The following is a 17,640-nucleotide window of genomic DNA, read 5'->3' as shown; positions in this document are numbered from 1 at the left end:
AATAAAATGTGGAAAATTCTGAAAGAGATGGGAATACCAGACCACCTGACCTGCCTCTTGAGAAACCTATATGCAGGTCAGGAAGCAACAGTTAGAATGCAACAGTTAGAACTGGACATGGAACAACAGACTGGTTTCAAATAGGAAAAGGAGTATGTCAAGGCTGTATGTTGTCACGCTGCTTATTTAACTTATATGCAGAGTACATCATGAGAAATGCTGGGCTGGAAGAAGTACAAGCTGGAATCAAGATTGCCGGGAGAAATATGCAGATATTTCTCTGATATGCAGATGACACCACCCTTATGGCAGAAAGTGAAGAGGAGAGTGGAAAAAGAAAAGTAAAAAGCCTCTTGATGAAAGTGAAGGAGGAGAGTGGAAACAATTGGCTTAAAACTCAACACTCAAAAAAAAAAAAAAAAAAAAAAAACCTCAACATTCAGAAAATGAAGATCATGGCATCTGGTCCTATCACTTCATGGGAAATAGATGGGGAAACAGTGGAAATAGTGTCAGACTTTATTTTTGGGGGCTCTAAAATCACTGCAGATGGTGATTGCAGCCATGAAATTAAAAGATGTTTACTCCTTGGAAGGAAAGTTATGACCAACCTAGATAGCATATTAAAAAGCAGAGACATTACTTTGCCAACAAAGGTCTGTCTAGTTAAGGCTATGGTTTTTCCAGTGTTCATGTATGGATGTGAAAGTTGGACTATGAAGAAAGCTGAGCACCGAACAATTGATGCTTTTGAACTGTGGTGTTGGAGAAGACTCTTGAGAGTCCCTTGGACTGCAAGGAGATCCAACCAGTCCATCCTAAAGGAGATCAGTCCTGGATGTTCATTGGAAGGACTGATGCTGAAGCTGAAACACCAGTACTTTGGCCACCTCATGTGAAGAGTTGACTCATTGGAAAAGACTCTGATGCTGGGAGGGACTGGGGTCAGGAGGAGAAGGGGACAACAGAGGATAGGATTGCTGGATGGCATCACCGACTCGATGGACGTGAGTTTGAGTGAACTCCAGGAGTTGGTGATGGACAGGGAGGCCTGGCGTGCTGTGATTCAGGGGGTCACAGAGAGTCGGACACGACTGAGCAACTGAACTGAACTGATAGATATCTACTTGGTAGAAAGAAATCCTAGCACTGTTGTTTATCAGCCATGTGGATGGGAGCGAATGACCTAGCCTCACTGCTGCTGATAATATTAGCTCCCTTTAAAAAAAATGCTTATTTATTTTAATTGGAGGATTATTACTTTATAATATTGTGATGGGTTTTGCCATTCATTAACATGAATTGGCCATAAGCATACATGAGTCTCCTCCCTTCTGAACCCCTCTCCTACCTCCCTCCCCACTCCATCCCTCCAGGTTTTCACAGAGCACTGGCTTTGGGATCCCTGCATTATACCTCAAATTCCCACTGGCTATCAGTTTTACATATGGTATGTAAAACAGAAAATGTCGTTTCAGTGCTATTCTCTCAAATCATCTCACCCTCTCCTTCTCCCACTGAGTCCAAAAGTCTGTTCTTTGTGTCTGTGTGTCCTTCGCTAGTTCTCCTTTTAAGGTTTATTGTGCAGATTATATGGGTTGATCTTTGTAGTTAGGACAGTGCCTGGCAGCTAGGAAGTGCTATGCAACTGTTTGTTGTTCCCATTAATACTACTATTATTATTAGACTCTGTGGCTCATTATTAAAGATAAAACACAAAATATACACCTCACCACTGGGGTGATGAATAAACATTGGCATTCATTATGTAACAAAAGTTATTGATGCCTTTCTGAGGTTGGTTACATGAAGGTTCCGGGAGACCTTAGGAGACAAAAAGGAGGGGGTGAGACAAACAGGAGGGGGTGACTTTGGAGAATGGGACACCAGAAAAGGGGGTGCAGACAGGGGTGATGCCACAGGGAGGGAGAGGGCATACAAGTTTTATGATTTTGTTTAAGGTCTTAACTTCAGTTATTTCTTATATCAGCGAGACCATTTTTCTTGTCACTTTCAGCCTTTGGGCTGAAGGGTTGCTGATGCCAACTGCTCCTTGGCTTTTGTGAAAAGTTTCTTCTCCAAATTCTGTTCTTGACCTTGAAGGGCAGGTCTCCAAATTGGGCCTGATCTATGGCAATCAGAAGTTGTGAGAAAAAGGTTTGTGTGATATTCACACATGGCATGATATTCATATATGTTATGTAAAGTGCAAAGCCAAAGCTTGAATGAAAAGCCAGAGTACAAGTTAGCCTAGAGAAGAGGAGGGGTCAGCTGGGAGTGACCAGCTGGGTTGAGAGGCACTTCAGTCAGCCCACTCATGTTTATTGTATCCTTAGAGGAGAATGCGTGTCCTGGGAGGGACTGAATTGCCTTTCTTTGGGTGTCATTGACCAGTGAGTTGACTCACGATGCTTCCCAGCTACCAGCAGTCTCTGTAGGGGAGAAAATTAAAGGCAAGCTCCTGTTGGCAAAGATATTTGGATACAATCCAATGATCTACTACTTGAGTGCTAAGTCACTTTAGTTGTGTCTGACTCTGCAACCATACAGACTGCAGCCTGCCAGGCTCCTCTGTCCACGGGAATTCTCCAGGCAAGAATACTGGAGTGGGTTGGCATGCCCTTCTCCAAGGGATCTTCCCAACTCAGGGATCCAACTTGTATCTCTTACATCTCCTGTATTGGCAGGCAGGTTCTTCACCACTAGTAGCACTTGGGAAGCCCCAGTGATGTACCAATTACCTCCTAGGTGGGGGTCGGTCTGTGGCACTGAAAAGAAGAAAGCATGGCTTTTTCCTCCAGTGGGAGCTGTCCTTACATAAACACAGAGTGGCGGAAACATATAGTGAGCATGTAGTAGTCAAAACTCCATGGTTTTCCAGGGAATGAAACCACGCCCAAAGTAGCTTAAGTGAAGAAGCTTAATTTATTGGCTTCCAAAACTGGGAAAACAGGAGTGGTTGTCTTTAGGGATCCAGGAGATGCACATAATTTTCTCTCTTTACTTTCCCGAGTACTCTCCTCCTCCTATTCTGATCTGATGGTCTATTGCCATGCCCTGGGGTGGCCACCACAGTTTCAGGTTGGTGTCATGCCACCTTGGCAACATCAGAGGGAAGAGAAAGCTCCTTTTCCTTAGAGTTGATATATACAGTTCCAGAGAATAGCCCATACTGGAGTAGTTTGGGTCCTGTACTCATTCCTGGTCAGTAAGTGCAGACAGCTTGTTGAACTATGAGGGTAGGTGGGCCTGGTCATGGAAACTATGAACTGGAAAGTAGGGTCCTGACCTGCAGAGTCACCTGGAATGAGAGAAGGACAGCTCTCTAAAATAAAGAGTGGGGGGACTTCCCTGGTGGTCCAGAGGTTAAAAACCTGCCTTCCAGGGCAATGCACTAAGATCCCACATGCCGTGGGGCAACTGAACCCACGTGCAACACTAGAGAGCCCATGCTCTGTGATGAGAATTCCCTAAGTGCCGCAACAAAGACCCAGCACAGTCAAAATAATAATAATCAATAAAATAAAGAGTGAGGACTCTCCTAGGAGGAAGGGATACAAGATCCGGCACATCCTGAAATGGCAGGTGCTCATCCCCAGGTTGGGGATGCCCTGTGAGCCCTGAACCTAAGGCCATGAAGGCTGGGTAGGGGGAGCACATGGTGAGCTAGTGAAGGCAGAGCAACTCCCTGTGAAACGCGGCGCCTGGGAAGGAAAGCTGCGCTCCTTCTCTCCTGCAGGGATTGCAGAGCAGGAGCAGGGAAGTGGGCCCTCTCAGCGAGCGAGTGGTGGTTATCTAACAGGGGCCCCTGATGAAGCCATTTAGCAGCACTCACGCTAAGGGGTGATAACCTCCAACCCTGGAGCCGGGGCGCCCTGGCAAAGGCAGCCTGTCACCACCCAGAGTGTAATTTGTCAGGGACACGAAGGTTAACATTTTTCTTCACAAAAAACATCTTTAATGACCATCAGCAATCAGGACCTCCGATTTCTGTCTCATTTGAAAGCTTTTAATGCTTTCAGAGGGATAGATGGGGTGACCCAATAGGTCTCTTCCATCTCTGATTTTCTATGATTAATGAAGTTCAATTGTGCAGAATAAAATGGTGAGTTTCTCGTTGTCAGTTCAGCTGTATTCCCTTTTCTCCTCCCTCTTTCTTTAACCATTTTTTTTTCTCCCCAGGCAGATGATAATCACACACATTTTCTCTTAATGCTTCAGGGGAAAAAAGGACTTTTTCTTCTGGGCCAGGCTCTGAAAATGTCAAGGTGGGTGTATTTATCCATGGTGTAAATTGTTGCTGAATGGCACAAGCCACCCCTCAGTTCCGCACCCCCAGGAGAGACTGGGGCCTGCATTAAGGGTACTAGGAGCAGTGTGAGTGTGAAAACACGTTGTGTTTGTAGAGTTTGTTAGGCTTTTTTCCTAAGGACCTTGGTAAGGTACACATAATAACATGCTGACCTCTTCTGGGATGCGCGTGTGGGACTTTATTACCTTCTTCTGTTTGGGGGAAACTGAGGCCCCGAGCAGTGATGGGCTTGTTCAAAGCTGCCCCTTCCCACTGCACATGCAGAAGTGCATGCCTCCACGTGTCCAATTCCACTCAGCTGAATCTGGGGATTTTGGTGCAATTTTTAAAAGCATCTCTGGAGAGAAATTCTAGAGGAATTCAGTGAGGCTTGTTCTCCTCTTTGCAGCATGAAGATTTTTCTAGGCTGAAAGTCCTCTGAATTATGAAGAAGCAGACATCTAGAGAACTGTCTTGGGAATTAGAGGTTTTTCACCCTCATACACTCCTTGCTTTGGGAAGAAAAGCCTTTTAAGAATGCAGTTTCCTCGGGTTTGTGTGTTTAACTTCTGTTCTGGTTAAAGGCACAGATTGGGCTCCTCGGAATAACTGGATATGCTTCTGAACATGGAAGGCAGTACAATGACCTCAGACAGAATTCCCTCCCAGGAGGAGCAGAGATCCACTGGCTTTACATTTCTGCCGCCAAGGAGTCCTGGGAACATCTCATAAAGATTTGACATCCTGATTTGTAAAAGAAACAAAACAAAAAAAACTCCTATTCATACAAACAGCCCAAATGGCTGACTTAGATGACTTCCTTGATTCTGAGATCCTGGAAAGTCACAGGAGAAAAAAAAAAATGCCTACCATCTCATTAGTCAAGGTATTATGGCAAGAGTCATCATAGATTTCAAGCAGCAGGGCACATGTCCTGACTTTTTAGTTCTTTTTGATATGTATCCAGGAGTGGAATTACTGGGTAACTCAATGTTTATTTTTTGAGGAACTGCCATACTGCTTTCTACAGTGGCTGCACCATTTTACATCCCCACCAGCAAAGCATAAATCTTCTAAATATCTCTACATCATAGCCAGCATTTTCTGTTCTTTTGATACTTGCCATCCTAATGGGGTCAAATGATATTTCATTGTAGTTTTCATTTGTATTTCCCTAGTGATTACTGATGTTAAAAATCTTTTCCTGTGCTTGTTGGGACGATCATGAATTTTGAACATATCTGACTTGATAGTTCTCAACACTGCTGCCTATTAGAATCTCCTTTGGAATTATTTTCCATCCATTAAGTCAAAATCTTGTGGAGTAAGGTTTAGGCATCAGCATTTTTGTAAGTGGCTCAGTTGGTAAAGAATCTGCCTAAGGTTGAGGTGCTCTGAGTCTCAAATCATACTTGAATAGTCTGGACCTATCATTGTTTGGGCAGGTATTATCCTATCAATGCAAAGAAATAGAGGAAAACAGTAGAATGGGAATGACTAGAGATCTCTTCAAGAAAATTAGAGATACAAAAGGAACATTTCATGCAAAGATGGGCACGATAAAGGACAGAAATGGTATGGACCTAACAGAAGCAGAAGATATTAAGAAGAGGTGGCAACAACACACAGAAAAATGATACAAAACAGATCTTCATGATCCAGATAACCATGATGGTTGATTACTCACCTAGAGCCAGACATCCTGGAGTGCGAAGTCAAGTGGGCCTTAGGAAGCATCACTACAAACAAAACTAGTGGAGGTGATGGAATTCCAGTTGAGCTATTTCAAATCCTAAAAGATGATGTTGTGAAGCTGCTGCACTCAATATGCCAGCAAATTTGGAAAACTCAGCAATGGCCACAGGACTGGAAAAGGTTAGTTTGCATTCCAATCCCAAAGAAAGGCAATGCCAAAGAATGTTTAAACTATTGTACAATTTTACTCATCTCACAAGCTAGCAAAGTAATGCTCAAAGTTCTCCAAGCCAGGCTTCAAAAGTATGTGAACCTTGAACTTCCAGATGTTCAAGCTGGTTTTAGAAAAGGCAGAGGAAACAGAGATCAAATTGCCAACATCTGCTGGATCATCAAAAAAGCAAGAGAGTTCCAGAAAAACATCTACTTCTGCTTTATTGACTATGCCAAAGCTTTTGTCTGTGTGGATCACAATAAACTGTGAAAAATTCTTAAAGCGATGGGAATACCAGACCGCCTTATCTGCCTCCTGAGAAACCTATATGGAAGTTAAGAAGCAACAGTTAGAACTGGACATGGAGCAACAGACTGGTTCCAAATCAGGAAAGGAGTATGTCAAGGCTGTATATTGTCACCCCGCTTATTTAACTTGTATGCAGAGTACATCATGTGAAATGGCAGGCTGGATGAAGCACAAGCTGAAATCAAGATTGCTGGGAAAAATATCAATAACCTCAGATATGCAGATATCTGAGCGCAGAAAGTGAAGAAAAACTATAGAGCCTCTTGATGAAAGTGAAAGAGGAAAGTGAAAGAGCTGGCTTAAAGCTCAACATTCAGAAAACTAAGATCATGGCATCTGGTCCCATCACTTCATGGCAAATAGATTGGGAAACAATGGAAACAGTGAGAGAGCTTATTTTTGGGGGCTCCAAAATCACTGCAGATAGTGACTGTAGCCATGAAATTAAAAGATGCTTGCTCCTTGGAAGAAAAGTTATAACCAACCTAGACAGAATATTAAAAAGCAGATACATTACTTTGCCAACAAAGGTCAGCCTAGTCAAAGCTCTGGTTTTTCCGGTAGTCATGTATGGATGTGAGAGTTGGACTATAAAGAAAGCTGAGTGCCGAAGAGTTGATGCTTTTGAACTGTGGTGTTGGAAAAGACTCTTGAGAGTCCCTTGAACAGCAAGGTGATCCAACCAATCCATCCTAAAGGAAATCAGTCCTGAATATTCATTGGAAGGACTGATGCTGAAGCTGAAACTCCCAATACTTTGGCCACCTGATGCGAAGAACTGACTCATTTGAAAAGACCCTGAGGCTGGGAAAGATTGAAGGTGGGAGGAGAAGGGGAAGACAAAAGATGAGATGGTTTGATGGCATCACCAACTCGATGGACATGAGTTTGAGTAAACTCCGGGAGTTGGTGATGGACAGGGAAGCCTGGCGTGCTGCAGTCCCCAGGGTCGCAAAGCTTTGACACGATTGAGTGACTGAACTGAACTGAAGAATCCTAGTTTGGGCCGGTGCTTTTGAACTATCCTTATTATCAAATGGGATTAATAATTACAGCTGCCTGGCAGAATAATTTTGAACTTTTAATGAGGTAATAATATGATATAACAATGAAGAACATTGCTTTTAGTAGATCCATATCACAGGGGAAAAGGCAAGGGCCACCTGTGCTGCTGATAGTAACCATGAGAGACAGTCATCTTTGAAGAGGGAGCAGATCACAGTGACACTGACAGGAGCCAGGAGTGGTGGTTCTCATCCTGGCTACACATTCAAATCACCTGGGGACTTTGAACTCGCCGTGCATTCCACAGAGCTCTAGAGTTCTGGCCTAGGTCCTAAAGATAGATGGGGCATCAGCTCCTGAGCCTGATGTGGGAAGAGCCTGTGTTCTCTGCTGTCACAGGGAGTAAACCTCACTGTTGTACTTCAGTCACTCAGTCGTGTCGGACTCTTTGCAACCCCGTGGACTGTAACCCACCAGGCTCCTCTGTTCTCCTCTGTCCATGGGGATTTCCCGGGCAAGAATACTGGAGTGGATAGCCATTTCCTTTTCCAGGGAATCTTCCCCACACAGAGATTGAACCCACATCTCCTGTATTAGCAGGCAGATTCTTTACCGCTGAGCTACCAGGGAAGCCCCAAGGAGTCAGAGAGGTTGCTTCAATCTCCCAGAGCCTCAACTTCAAACAGCCCAAAAATAACGTGAAGGGAAAACAGTGCTAGTCGCTCTCTAAATCTCCTTGGCTTTAATGTCTGTTAGTCATAAAGCAGGTTAGTCATTGATTTAAACATATGATTCCTCACTTGATACAACATTCTTTTAATTTCGAATTCCTATCTTGCAATGCTGACTCACATGATTGGGATAATACCATTATTATTATCCTTTAGCCTTTTCATATGACAAAGAACCAAATGGCTTGATTCAAATAAAAAATTAAGTTCGGGCCCTTTTTGTCTATTGCATGCATTCAAAAAGGATTTCCTTTGATCTCATAAGGCAATTATTGGGCTTTAATTATGTGACAGGTGATTATGAGAGCAGTAATTTTTGGAGTTGTATACCTCAGTTCTACAAAGCTTAAAAAATCTACAATGCTTTCTGGCAAACACCACATTTCATACCCAACCAATGAAGAGTCTCTCAGTTATATTTTTTTTTGGGACAACTAATCGGTAGTAATCAAGCAAAAATGTATTCTGAACTGTCTTCTTCTGTAGCCCCATTAGTCTCCTTTTTGTGTTCAGTTCTTCTAATTAAAAACAAATGTTTGTACAGATGGATTTGAATCAGAAAGATTCTGGAGTTAAAAGCTGTGCTCACAAACAATGCTTGTTTCCCAACAGGAAAATGGGACCTGTTGCCCTCAATCAAACTCAGCCACAGTCAGCTTCAGCACCCCTCTTTGTTCCTTGTTACCCACTCACTTTAGACCCATAGAGCCTCAATTAGTAGTTTACTGTTAAACCAGTTTTTTGAAAAGCAAACCCCCAATTTATAGTATTTGCAGATGTCCATTGTGTTATCATTACCAGTACAAGGGCTTATTTTAAGCTACCATCTTGACTTCCCTGTGGAGCAGGGAAGGAACATGTATATTTGGATTTTGTAATCAGATCCTGTGAAGTTATTACTGACAGTTCTTACTGTAGGAACAAGATTGTTTATCAGTCATTTCTATTTTAGTCTGAATTCCAGCTCCTTAGCTTCCTGTCTCAGACACAATGCCTTTCTGTTTTGAAAGAGAAAAGGTCTTTCCCTGTCAATGAGCAGGTAAAGAAGCTCGTCCAAGGAATAAGAGAAGACTGACTTTCAGATACACATATCCCTGCTGTGTGGAAGAAAGAACACACAAAAAGAAGTCATAAAGGCCAGGTTCTTGTCCTGTGGCTTTTGCCTCTGTGACCAAGGGCAAGGCAGCCTCTTGGTTCTTGGGTTTGTCATGAGGATATGAGCCAGCTGGCCTCCCAGGGTTCTAAGTGACCATTCCCCATGGCACCTGACTCCACCAGGCTTAGTCACAAAACCAGCAGTGGAAGTGAACTGTGGCAAAAGGGACCAACTGCATTATTTCATCATGCTTGTCTAACCAATCCAATAGTTTCGATGGGAAAAACAGTAACGAACTGTGTGAGGGAGTAAAGGGGAGAAAGTCCCAAAACTTTGCAACAGTTTTTCCCCTCACTGGTGTTTGTTAATGCTCAGAGAATCTCTTCCTTGGAATCAAGTGGTATGCATTTATCATACAGTCGTTACCTTATTAAGCTATAATAAATGCCTAGTTAAATGCATACAGGCCATTTCTGTTGCAATTTAATTACCAGCACAGTTAATTAGGCAATATACTCCATCACCATTTTTATTCAAAGGGTTTCTTGACTTTATTAAACAGTTTTGAGGAGGACTCCTGGACCTAAAACCCTTAGTTAGGAAAGGGAGAACCATTAACCGCCGCTGTCATCTACTGAGTGCCTACTGTGTGTCAGCGCCCTGTAGAAACCACCTGTACCTTCTCACAATACTCACTGAAGGCCCTTGCACAGGAAACGTGTGTGCGTGGTCCCTCTAGGGTCAGTGACACTTGCACCTCGTGTAATGGGAGCAGCTGTGCTTGTGAACCGCGGGGAGAAGATCCAGGTATCGGCTCCTCGTGGCCTCTACTGCCCCCAGCCGAGGCCAGAGGACACGTTTACAGGCTCCTTGGAGTTCCTCTCAGTGCCAGATTTCCCCGGGCAGTGTTTCTAGGAACCACAGGGAGAGTTCAAATGCATCAACACTTCTCATACAGATGAAGGAAAGCAAGTAAAATGGCATCATTAAAAGTTTTGGCCCTAGCTTAAAGTTCTGAAGGATGTCAAAAACATCTGTTCTGAGGATATTCTGGATTTTGCAGCTGCTATTGGGCTTCAGGAGAATGGATGAAGGACTTTAGCGAATAGATACGGATCGATAGGGAAGGAGAATGAAGATGATGAGCGATTGGGTAGGGGTGGCCGAGAGGAGAAGAGCAGAAAGGCAAATTTCCAGACTTCAGACTTGTGCCCATCTACTGTGCTGAAACACAGTGACAGACGAGCTCTGAATAGAAAAGATGAAAATTTGTGGCAGGACTTATGCAGGAGACTGGTAGAAGGCATGGGGCTTGGAATCTGACCTTCACCTATTTTATTCCTCACCTGATTACTAAAGGTAGGGGACTGCTTTCTGATGTTTGGCTCCTCATGGTGAAAGGAGCCTGGGGATTCCTTCCTTTTAAACCAGCATGAGGGTTAAAGGAGGCGACGTACACTAGCTAAACTGACTCGTTCCTCCTTCCAGTCCCCAGTGGATGCTCCATACACAAAGGATAGATGCCAGTACACACTCCCTGATTTGTCACTTTATGTGATGTGTGGTTGGGGCTTCCCAGGTGGCTCAGTGGTAAAGAATCTGCCTGCCAGTGCAGGAGATGCTGGTTTGATCCCTGGGTGGGGAAGATCCCTTGGAGGAGGGCATGGCAACCCACTCTGGTATTCTTGCTGGGATTATCCAATGGACAGAGGAGCAACTGAGCAGCTGAACACACACACAAGATGTGTAATTTTATAAGTACTGTGGAGTTCCTTACAAGGCAAGGGGCTGGCGCCTTAACACTTTAAAGCATTTAAGACAGTATTCTGCCCACATATGAGCCATATTTTAAACATACTTCAGTTTGTTAAATAATCAAATTAATTTGTTGATTAATATTGATGACTTCATAATATGATCTGTTATATAGTATTTCTTAAAAAAAACATTTTCTTACCCATTTAGCAGCAATCTGTCTCTGAACTATTAATTTTCTTGTTCAATTTCCTTGTGTTGGGAGGAGGAATTTGATAGCCATGAGGGTAGAGGCCTTGTGTAACTTGCTGACTATTGTGTTTCAAGCATCTGACACTTAGTAGATACTCAGTGCATGTTTGTTGAATAAACATACACTTTTTTCCCCTAGAATGACAATTATGTAAAGGTCATGAGGTCTTCAACTATGGGGAGAAATAATGTACATATTTGAACATCTCACCTGAAGCCAAATTGACAAGGTGAGGTGTTGAAAGCACTCGTGTGTCCCAGCTATGCCCTGGGCCCTGAAGACAGAGTGATGAGTTAATTAGACAAAAATCCCTGCCTTTTATGGCACTTTTGTCCTAGAGGGAGAGATGACAGCACAAGATCATTCTATGGAGAGGAAGTAAGGGGTGAAGTGGGATGGAAAGTGACGAGAGCATATGAAAGTGGACATTGCCATGTTAGATAGGGTTCCAAGAAAGACACCAGTCCATCCGCGGGCTTTAGAACAAACACCTGAAGGAAATGAAGGGGTGAGCCATGAGGATATCTGGGAAAAGAACATTTCTGAGTAAAGGAAGTACAAGGATGAAGACCCAGAAAGAGGGACATCCCTGGTGAGGATGTTGGAAGAAGTGAAGTGGAATAAGTGAGAGGAATAGTAACAGGAGAAGAGATCAAAAAGGTATCAGGAGACCAGATTCCATAAGTCCCTGAAAGGACTTTGGCTTTTACCTGAGTATGGTGGGGAAGCTCTGGATTTTGAGCAGATAAGTGGCGTCAATTTAACAGGATCACTCAGACTTCTGGGTTGACTGGATGAGAGGGTGGAAAGGATAGGCTCAGTTAGTCGGGTTTCGAGAGGGTAATTGAAGTACGAGGTGAGGTCATGCTGACCAGCTTGTCATGATGGAGATGGTAAGGAGTAGTGATCATCTGGATAGACTTTGGAGGTGGAATGAACCGGATGCTCTGATTTTTTTGGGGGGGTGTGATTGAAAGAGAGGAGACAAAAAGGATCCCAGAATTTCTCACTTGAATAATAAGAAGGGTGTGTTGCCACTTACTGAGCTGGGGAAGATTGTGAGAGAAGCATGTTTTGGGAAACTGAGGCATTTTTTGGATTTCAGTTTTAAACCTTTAATTTTGAAGTGCCTTTTTAGTATCAAAGATGTCAAGGTGTCATGTAGATAGTTGGGTGTATAAAATTAGAATTTAATGAAGAGCTATGGACTAGAGATAAAATTAGAAATGCACCAGTATTTAGACATCATTTAGCTATGAGACTTGGCTTGCAAGGTCACCAAGGGGAATAATTATAAATAGACAAGGAAAGTGACCCAGGGATTGGACCCTGGGGCATATGAGAGAGTTGAGGAGAAACCAGGAAAAAGAAAAATCAATAAGTGAGGTAGGAGGAAACCCATAAGAAATCCATTACTGCTTCAAAGAAGTGGGAGTGATCAGTTGTAAGATGGGTCAAGATGACTGAGAAACTTCTGTACTTGTATTTAGCAAAGAGGAAGGTACTCACATCCTTATCAAGAGCATTTTTATAGGAATAGTAAGAATAAAATCTTGATTGATGTGGGTTCAAAAAGTTGAAGAAAGGAATTACAAATCAAGTTTTCAAGAGGTACTGATGTAAATAATTGTACTGGTACAATTGGTTTTCCATATGGAGATAAAATTGATCCCAATTCCATACCAAGAAGAAACAAAAAAAAGTCATGTGGATCACAGAGAAAATGTAGAAAGCAAAGTTTAGTGCTTATAGAAGAGAATACAGAAGTATATCTTTATGACAAAGAGGTAGGTAACAACTCCTTAAATAAGATATATAAAATATAAGTCATAAAGAAAAATCTTACATTTTTCTAACACTGAATATTAAATCTGAATGACTGAAGACACTATATTCAAAGTTCAAAAATAAGTCACACATTGTACAGCATTTATGGAGAACAGTATGGAGGTTCCTTACAAAACTAAAAATAGAGCTAACATATTATCCTGCAATCCTGCTGCTGCTGCTGCTAAGTCGCTTCAGTCATGTCAGACTCTGTGAGACCCCATAGACGGCAGCCCACCAGGCTCCCCAGTCCCTGGGATTCTCCAGGCAAGAACACTGGAGTGAGTTGCCATTTCCTTCTCCAATGCATGAAAGTGAAAAGTGAAAGTGAAGCTGCTCAGTCGTGCTGACTCTTAGCAACCCCATGGAACTGCAGCCTACCAGGCTCCTCCGTCCATGGGATTTTCCAGGCAAGAGTACTGGAGTGGGTTGCCATTGCCTTCTCCCATGGATTTAGACAAAGAACTTATGATTGCCAAGGGAAATGATGGGGGCAAGGAATAGTTTGAGAGTTTGGGATGGCCAAGTACACACTGCTGTATTTAAAATGGCTTACCAGCAAGGACCTACTGTCTAGCACAGAGAACTCTGATCAATATTATGTGGAAGCTTGGACGGGAGGTGAGTTTGGGGGAGAATGGATACAAGTATATGTAGGAATAAACTCTGGGAGTTGGTAATGGACAGGGAGGCCTGGCGTGCTGCAGTTCATGGGGTCACAAAGAGTTGGACATGACTGAGTGACTGAACTGAACTGAACTGAGCCCCTTTACTGTCCAGTTGAAACTATCACAACATTGTTATTAGCTATATTCCAATACAAAATAAAAAGTTAAATAAAAAAATAAGCTGCAGAGAGGAAGATGGTTGTGATATCTTTAATCAACAACAAAAGTTGGTAGTCAGAATATATAAAGACGTCCTAAAGCCAATAAGAAAAATTAAACCGTTTAATAGGATAATGTGCTAAGGAAATGATCTAACAGTCAATTAACACAAGAGGAAACTAAGAAAGCCAGTCCACATGAACAGGAGTTCAAATGCATCAGTGATGAATAAAAATCACCTTAGAACAAATTCTTCACAAGTCAGTCAAAAGGTTTAGTAAATCCAAGTCTTGATGAAGATATGAAGGCCAGGGATTTTTTATACACTATTTATAGGAGAATAAATAGGTAAAGATTTTGGAGAGCAAATTTAGCAGTGTGCACTAAAGTCAAAAATACTTTACAATGTCACAATTCTACTACTTTGAGTATACCTTAGAAAAACTCAGACTCAGATGTAGAAGTAGATGTCTACAAGGATATCTTTTCCAGGATGACTTTAGTAGCAAAAGATTGGAAACAATATATATGTCTATCAATATGAGAGTGGATAAATTGTATATTGTAAATTATGTGTTTACCTAATACACTTTCACATCCATCACAAGGAATGTCCTGCATACATATGGATGATCTGAAACCTTAATATTGTGTAAAGAATGTGATACATAAAGATGAAAAACTTGCAAATAATGTCTATGTTTTTATGGCTAGGCACTTGCAGTAAAAGTCAAGGTCCAGAGAGAGCGATGTGGTTATATCTGAGGATACATTTAGATGAGTGGGGCTGGAGGAGGGTACACAGGGCCCTTCACTCGTGTCTGCAACCATCTATTTTCTCAGAAGAAGAACCATCTGACACAGTTCTATCAAAATATAAATATCTGTAAGTTTTGGATGGTGAGAATACAAGTGAAATTTTTTTCTTCAATATATCACAATTTGGATAAAGATATGGTGAGTGAATAAATTATATAGATTTTAAAAGAAAAAAAGAACCAGTGAAGAGAAGTGAACATCCAGACAATTTAGCCTTGTTAGTGCTTTCTCACAAATGAATGAATTTGCTGTCCCTGTTGTGGGTGGCCAGAGAGGTACTGCTGCTGCTGCTGCTAAGTCGCTTAAGTTATGTCCGACTCTGTGCGACCCTGCAGACAGCAGCCCACCAGGCTCCCTTGTCCCTGGGATTCTCCAGGCCAGAACACTGGAGTGGGTTGCCATTTCCTTTGCCAATGCATGAAAGTGAAAAGTGAAAGTGAAGTCGCTCAGTCTTGTCCAACTCCTAGTGACCCCGTGGACTGCAGCCTACCAGGCTCCTCCGTCCATGGGATTTTCCAGGCAAGAGTACTGGAGGTACTAGATGACCTTTTATTACAGATCCTAGTGCAGGGTTTCTTGCTTTGGGAGAGCTCCTTTTAGATGGACTGCAACTTTCCTTACAAATGTAAAGTGCTGCTCCTATATTTAAAACGGATAACCAACAAAAACCTATTGTATAGCACACAGAACTCTGCTCAATGTTAAGCGCCAGCCAGGATGGGAGAGGTGTTTGGGGGAGAATGGATAGGTGTTTGTGTATGGCTGACCCCCTTCCTGGTGGGCTGCAGTCCATGGGGTCGCTAAGAGTCCGGCACGACTGAGCAACTTCACTTTCACTTTTCACTTTTCACTTTCATGCATTGGAGAAGGAAATGGCAACCCACTCCAGTGTTCTTGCCTGGAGAATCCCAGGGACGGGGGAGCCTGGTGGGCTGCCGTCTATGGGGTCACACAGAGTCGGACACGACTGAAGCGACTTAGCAGCAGCAGCAGCAGAGCCCCTTCACAGTTCACCTGAAGCTATCACAACATTGTTAATCGGTTATACCCCAATACAAAATGTTTTTGGTGTTAGAAAAATTAAAAACATTAAAGGGCTAATAGTAGGTCTTTGACCAAAGACTATCTGAGGGTATTCCAGGTATGAACATGTCAGTGGCAGTACATGTGATTCTCTAGGCTGCTGTGAAGACCACAGCTGGCCTAGGGTGGGCATGTATGTGTGTGAGAGAGGGATCTATCAGGTTGTATGGGGCCATCCAGAGGAAAGGCTCTCCTTTGGTCCCCTCCTCGCTCACTGGTAACCAGAGCCTCTGTCCTCTGTGGTTCCCTCCGGAGCATCTTTTGTTGACCTCCATCCTCCCCACCCCCTGGTACTTTCAGGCGCCAGGTTGTATAGACCATCACTGTGTGTCACAGGTGAGGACAGTAAAGGCAGCTGAGTGAGAGACAGGAAGCTGTCTGAGTTACCGCCTCCAACAAGACTTTGACTGCAAATGACAAAATAAATAATAAAGAAAAAACCCAAACCCTCAAACCAGCTTACTTAAAAAATAAAATGTCTTTATGGGAGAAGGAGGTTGCTTCTTTTGGATCACATCATCAAACCACAGGGAAAGGCAGACCTGGAACAGAGCTGGCCTTGGGGATGACTGGACCTGGGGTCAGACCTCATCAGAGCCTTCCATCTCCTTTCTGATGTTTGGGTGATAGCCAAGCTTCTATGCTAAGAATTATGGCTACAGGCAGATTTTGACTTACATCCTGACAGCCTCACTCTGGAAAACGAAGAGAAAGACGCGAACAGACCCAAATGGCACCCTCACATTGTACAGCGCAGCCCATGCTTCTTTTCCTTTCTTGAACAAATCTGGAAACATTCCAGGAAAGGTCTCTGATCAGCCTGTCTTAGTGTATATGCCATATACTGGCTGTAAGATCATGAGTAGGTTTACCTAACTTCTCTTTGCTTTAATTTCCTTTACAAGGGAATAATAAAGGGGAATAATAATATAGTATTATTATATTATAATGGGTTTCCCTGGTGGCTCAGAGGTTAAAGCATCTGCCTGCAATGTGGAAGACCTGGGTTCAATCCCTGGGTCGGGAAGATTCCCCTGGAGAAGGAAATGGCAACCCACTCCAGTATTCTTGCCTGGAGAATCCCATGGACAGAGGAGCCTGGTGGCTACAGTCCACAGGGTCGTAAAGAGTGAGACATGACTGAGCGACTTCACTTTTTTTCTTTCATTATATTATAATAATCTTACATAACTCACAGGGTTATTGGGATGATCTAGGCAAAGCATTTAAAACCCTGCTGGGCTCAGAGTAAAGATGTTTTAAAAACAACAAGTCTTGGATTGATGTAATAAAGCTGGTTAAGAGCTCTGCTTTGTTGAGCCTGGTTGAAGATGCCCTACTCAGTAGCAGAAGGCTGCAGTCTATTCCAGAAGGAGAGGAGGCTGGGCAGATCTGAAGGGTGGCCACAGGCCACAGGTGCTCACCCTGGGATTTTCATCTTTTAGGCTCCATGTGTCCTCTTGGTTCTTAGAGAATATTCAGGGCTCTAATTCCACTCTTTCCTCTGGTACCTGTGCATTTATAACTGGTTTTGGCAAGTCATCATTTTGTTTGTTGTTTTTCAGTTGCTAAGTCATGTCAGACTCTTGAGACCCTATGAACTGCAGCACGCCAGGTTTCCCTGACCTTCACTGTCTCCCAGTTTTGCTCTAACTCATCCATTGAGTTGCTGATGCCATCCAATCATCTCATCGTCTGTCATCCCCTTCGCCTCTCACCCTCAGTCTTTCCCAGC

The 17,640-nt window shown here is 43.0% G+C and overlaps 1 long non-coding RNA gene across 1 annotated transcript in view; it reads left to right on the top strand.

Annotated features, from left to right (window-relative positions):
* The window catches only part of LOC133237377 (uncharacterized), a 111,288-nt gene that overhangs the window by 47,296 nt on the left and 46,352 nt on the right, over nt 1-17,640 (top strand). Inside the window, exon 2 of the long non-coding RNA XR_009733165.1 lies at nt 4,183-4,268. This is a non-coding gene — a long non-coding RNA (uncharacterized LOC133237377). The remainder of the gene's footprint in view (nt 1-4,182; nt 4,269-17,640) is intronic.

The sequence above is a fragment of the Bos javanicus genome, chromosome 24 (genome assembly GCF_032452875.1).
Source record: "Bos javanicus breed banteng chromosome 24, ARS-OSU_banteng_1.0, whole genome shotgun sequence".
Classification (NCBI taxonomy): Eukaryota; Metazoa; Chordata; class Mammalia; order Artiodactyla; family Bovidae; genus Bos; species Bos javanicus.
The sequence above is the reverse complement of the archived record's forward strand: the minus strand, read 5'-3'. Positions and strand labels throughout refer to the sequence as shown.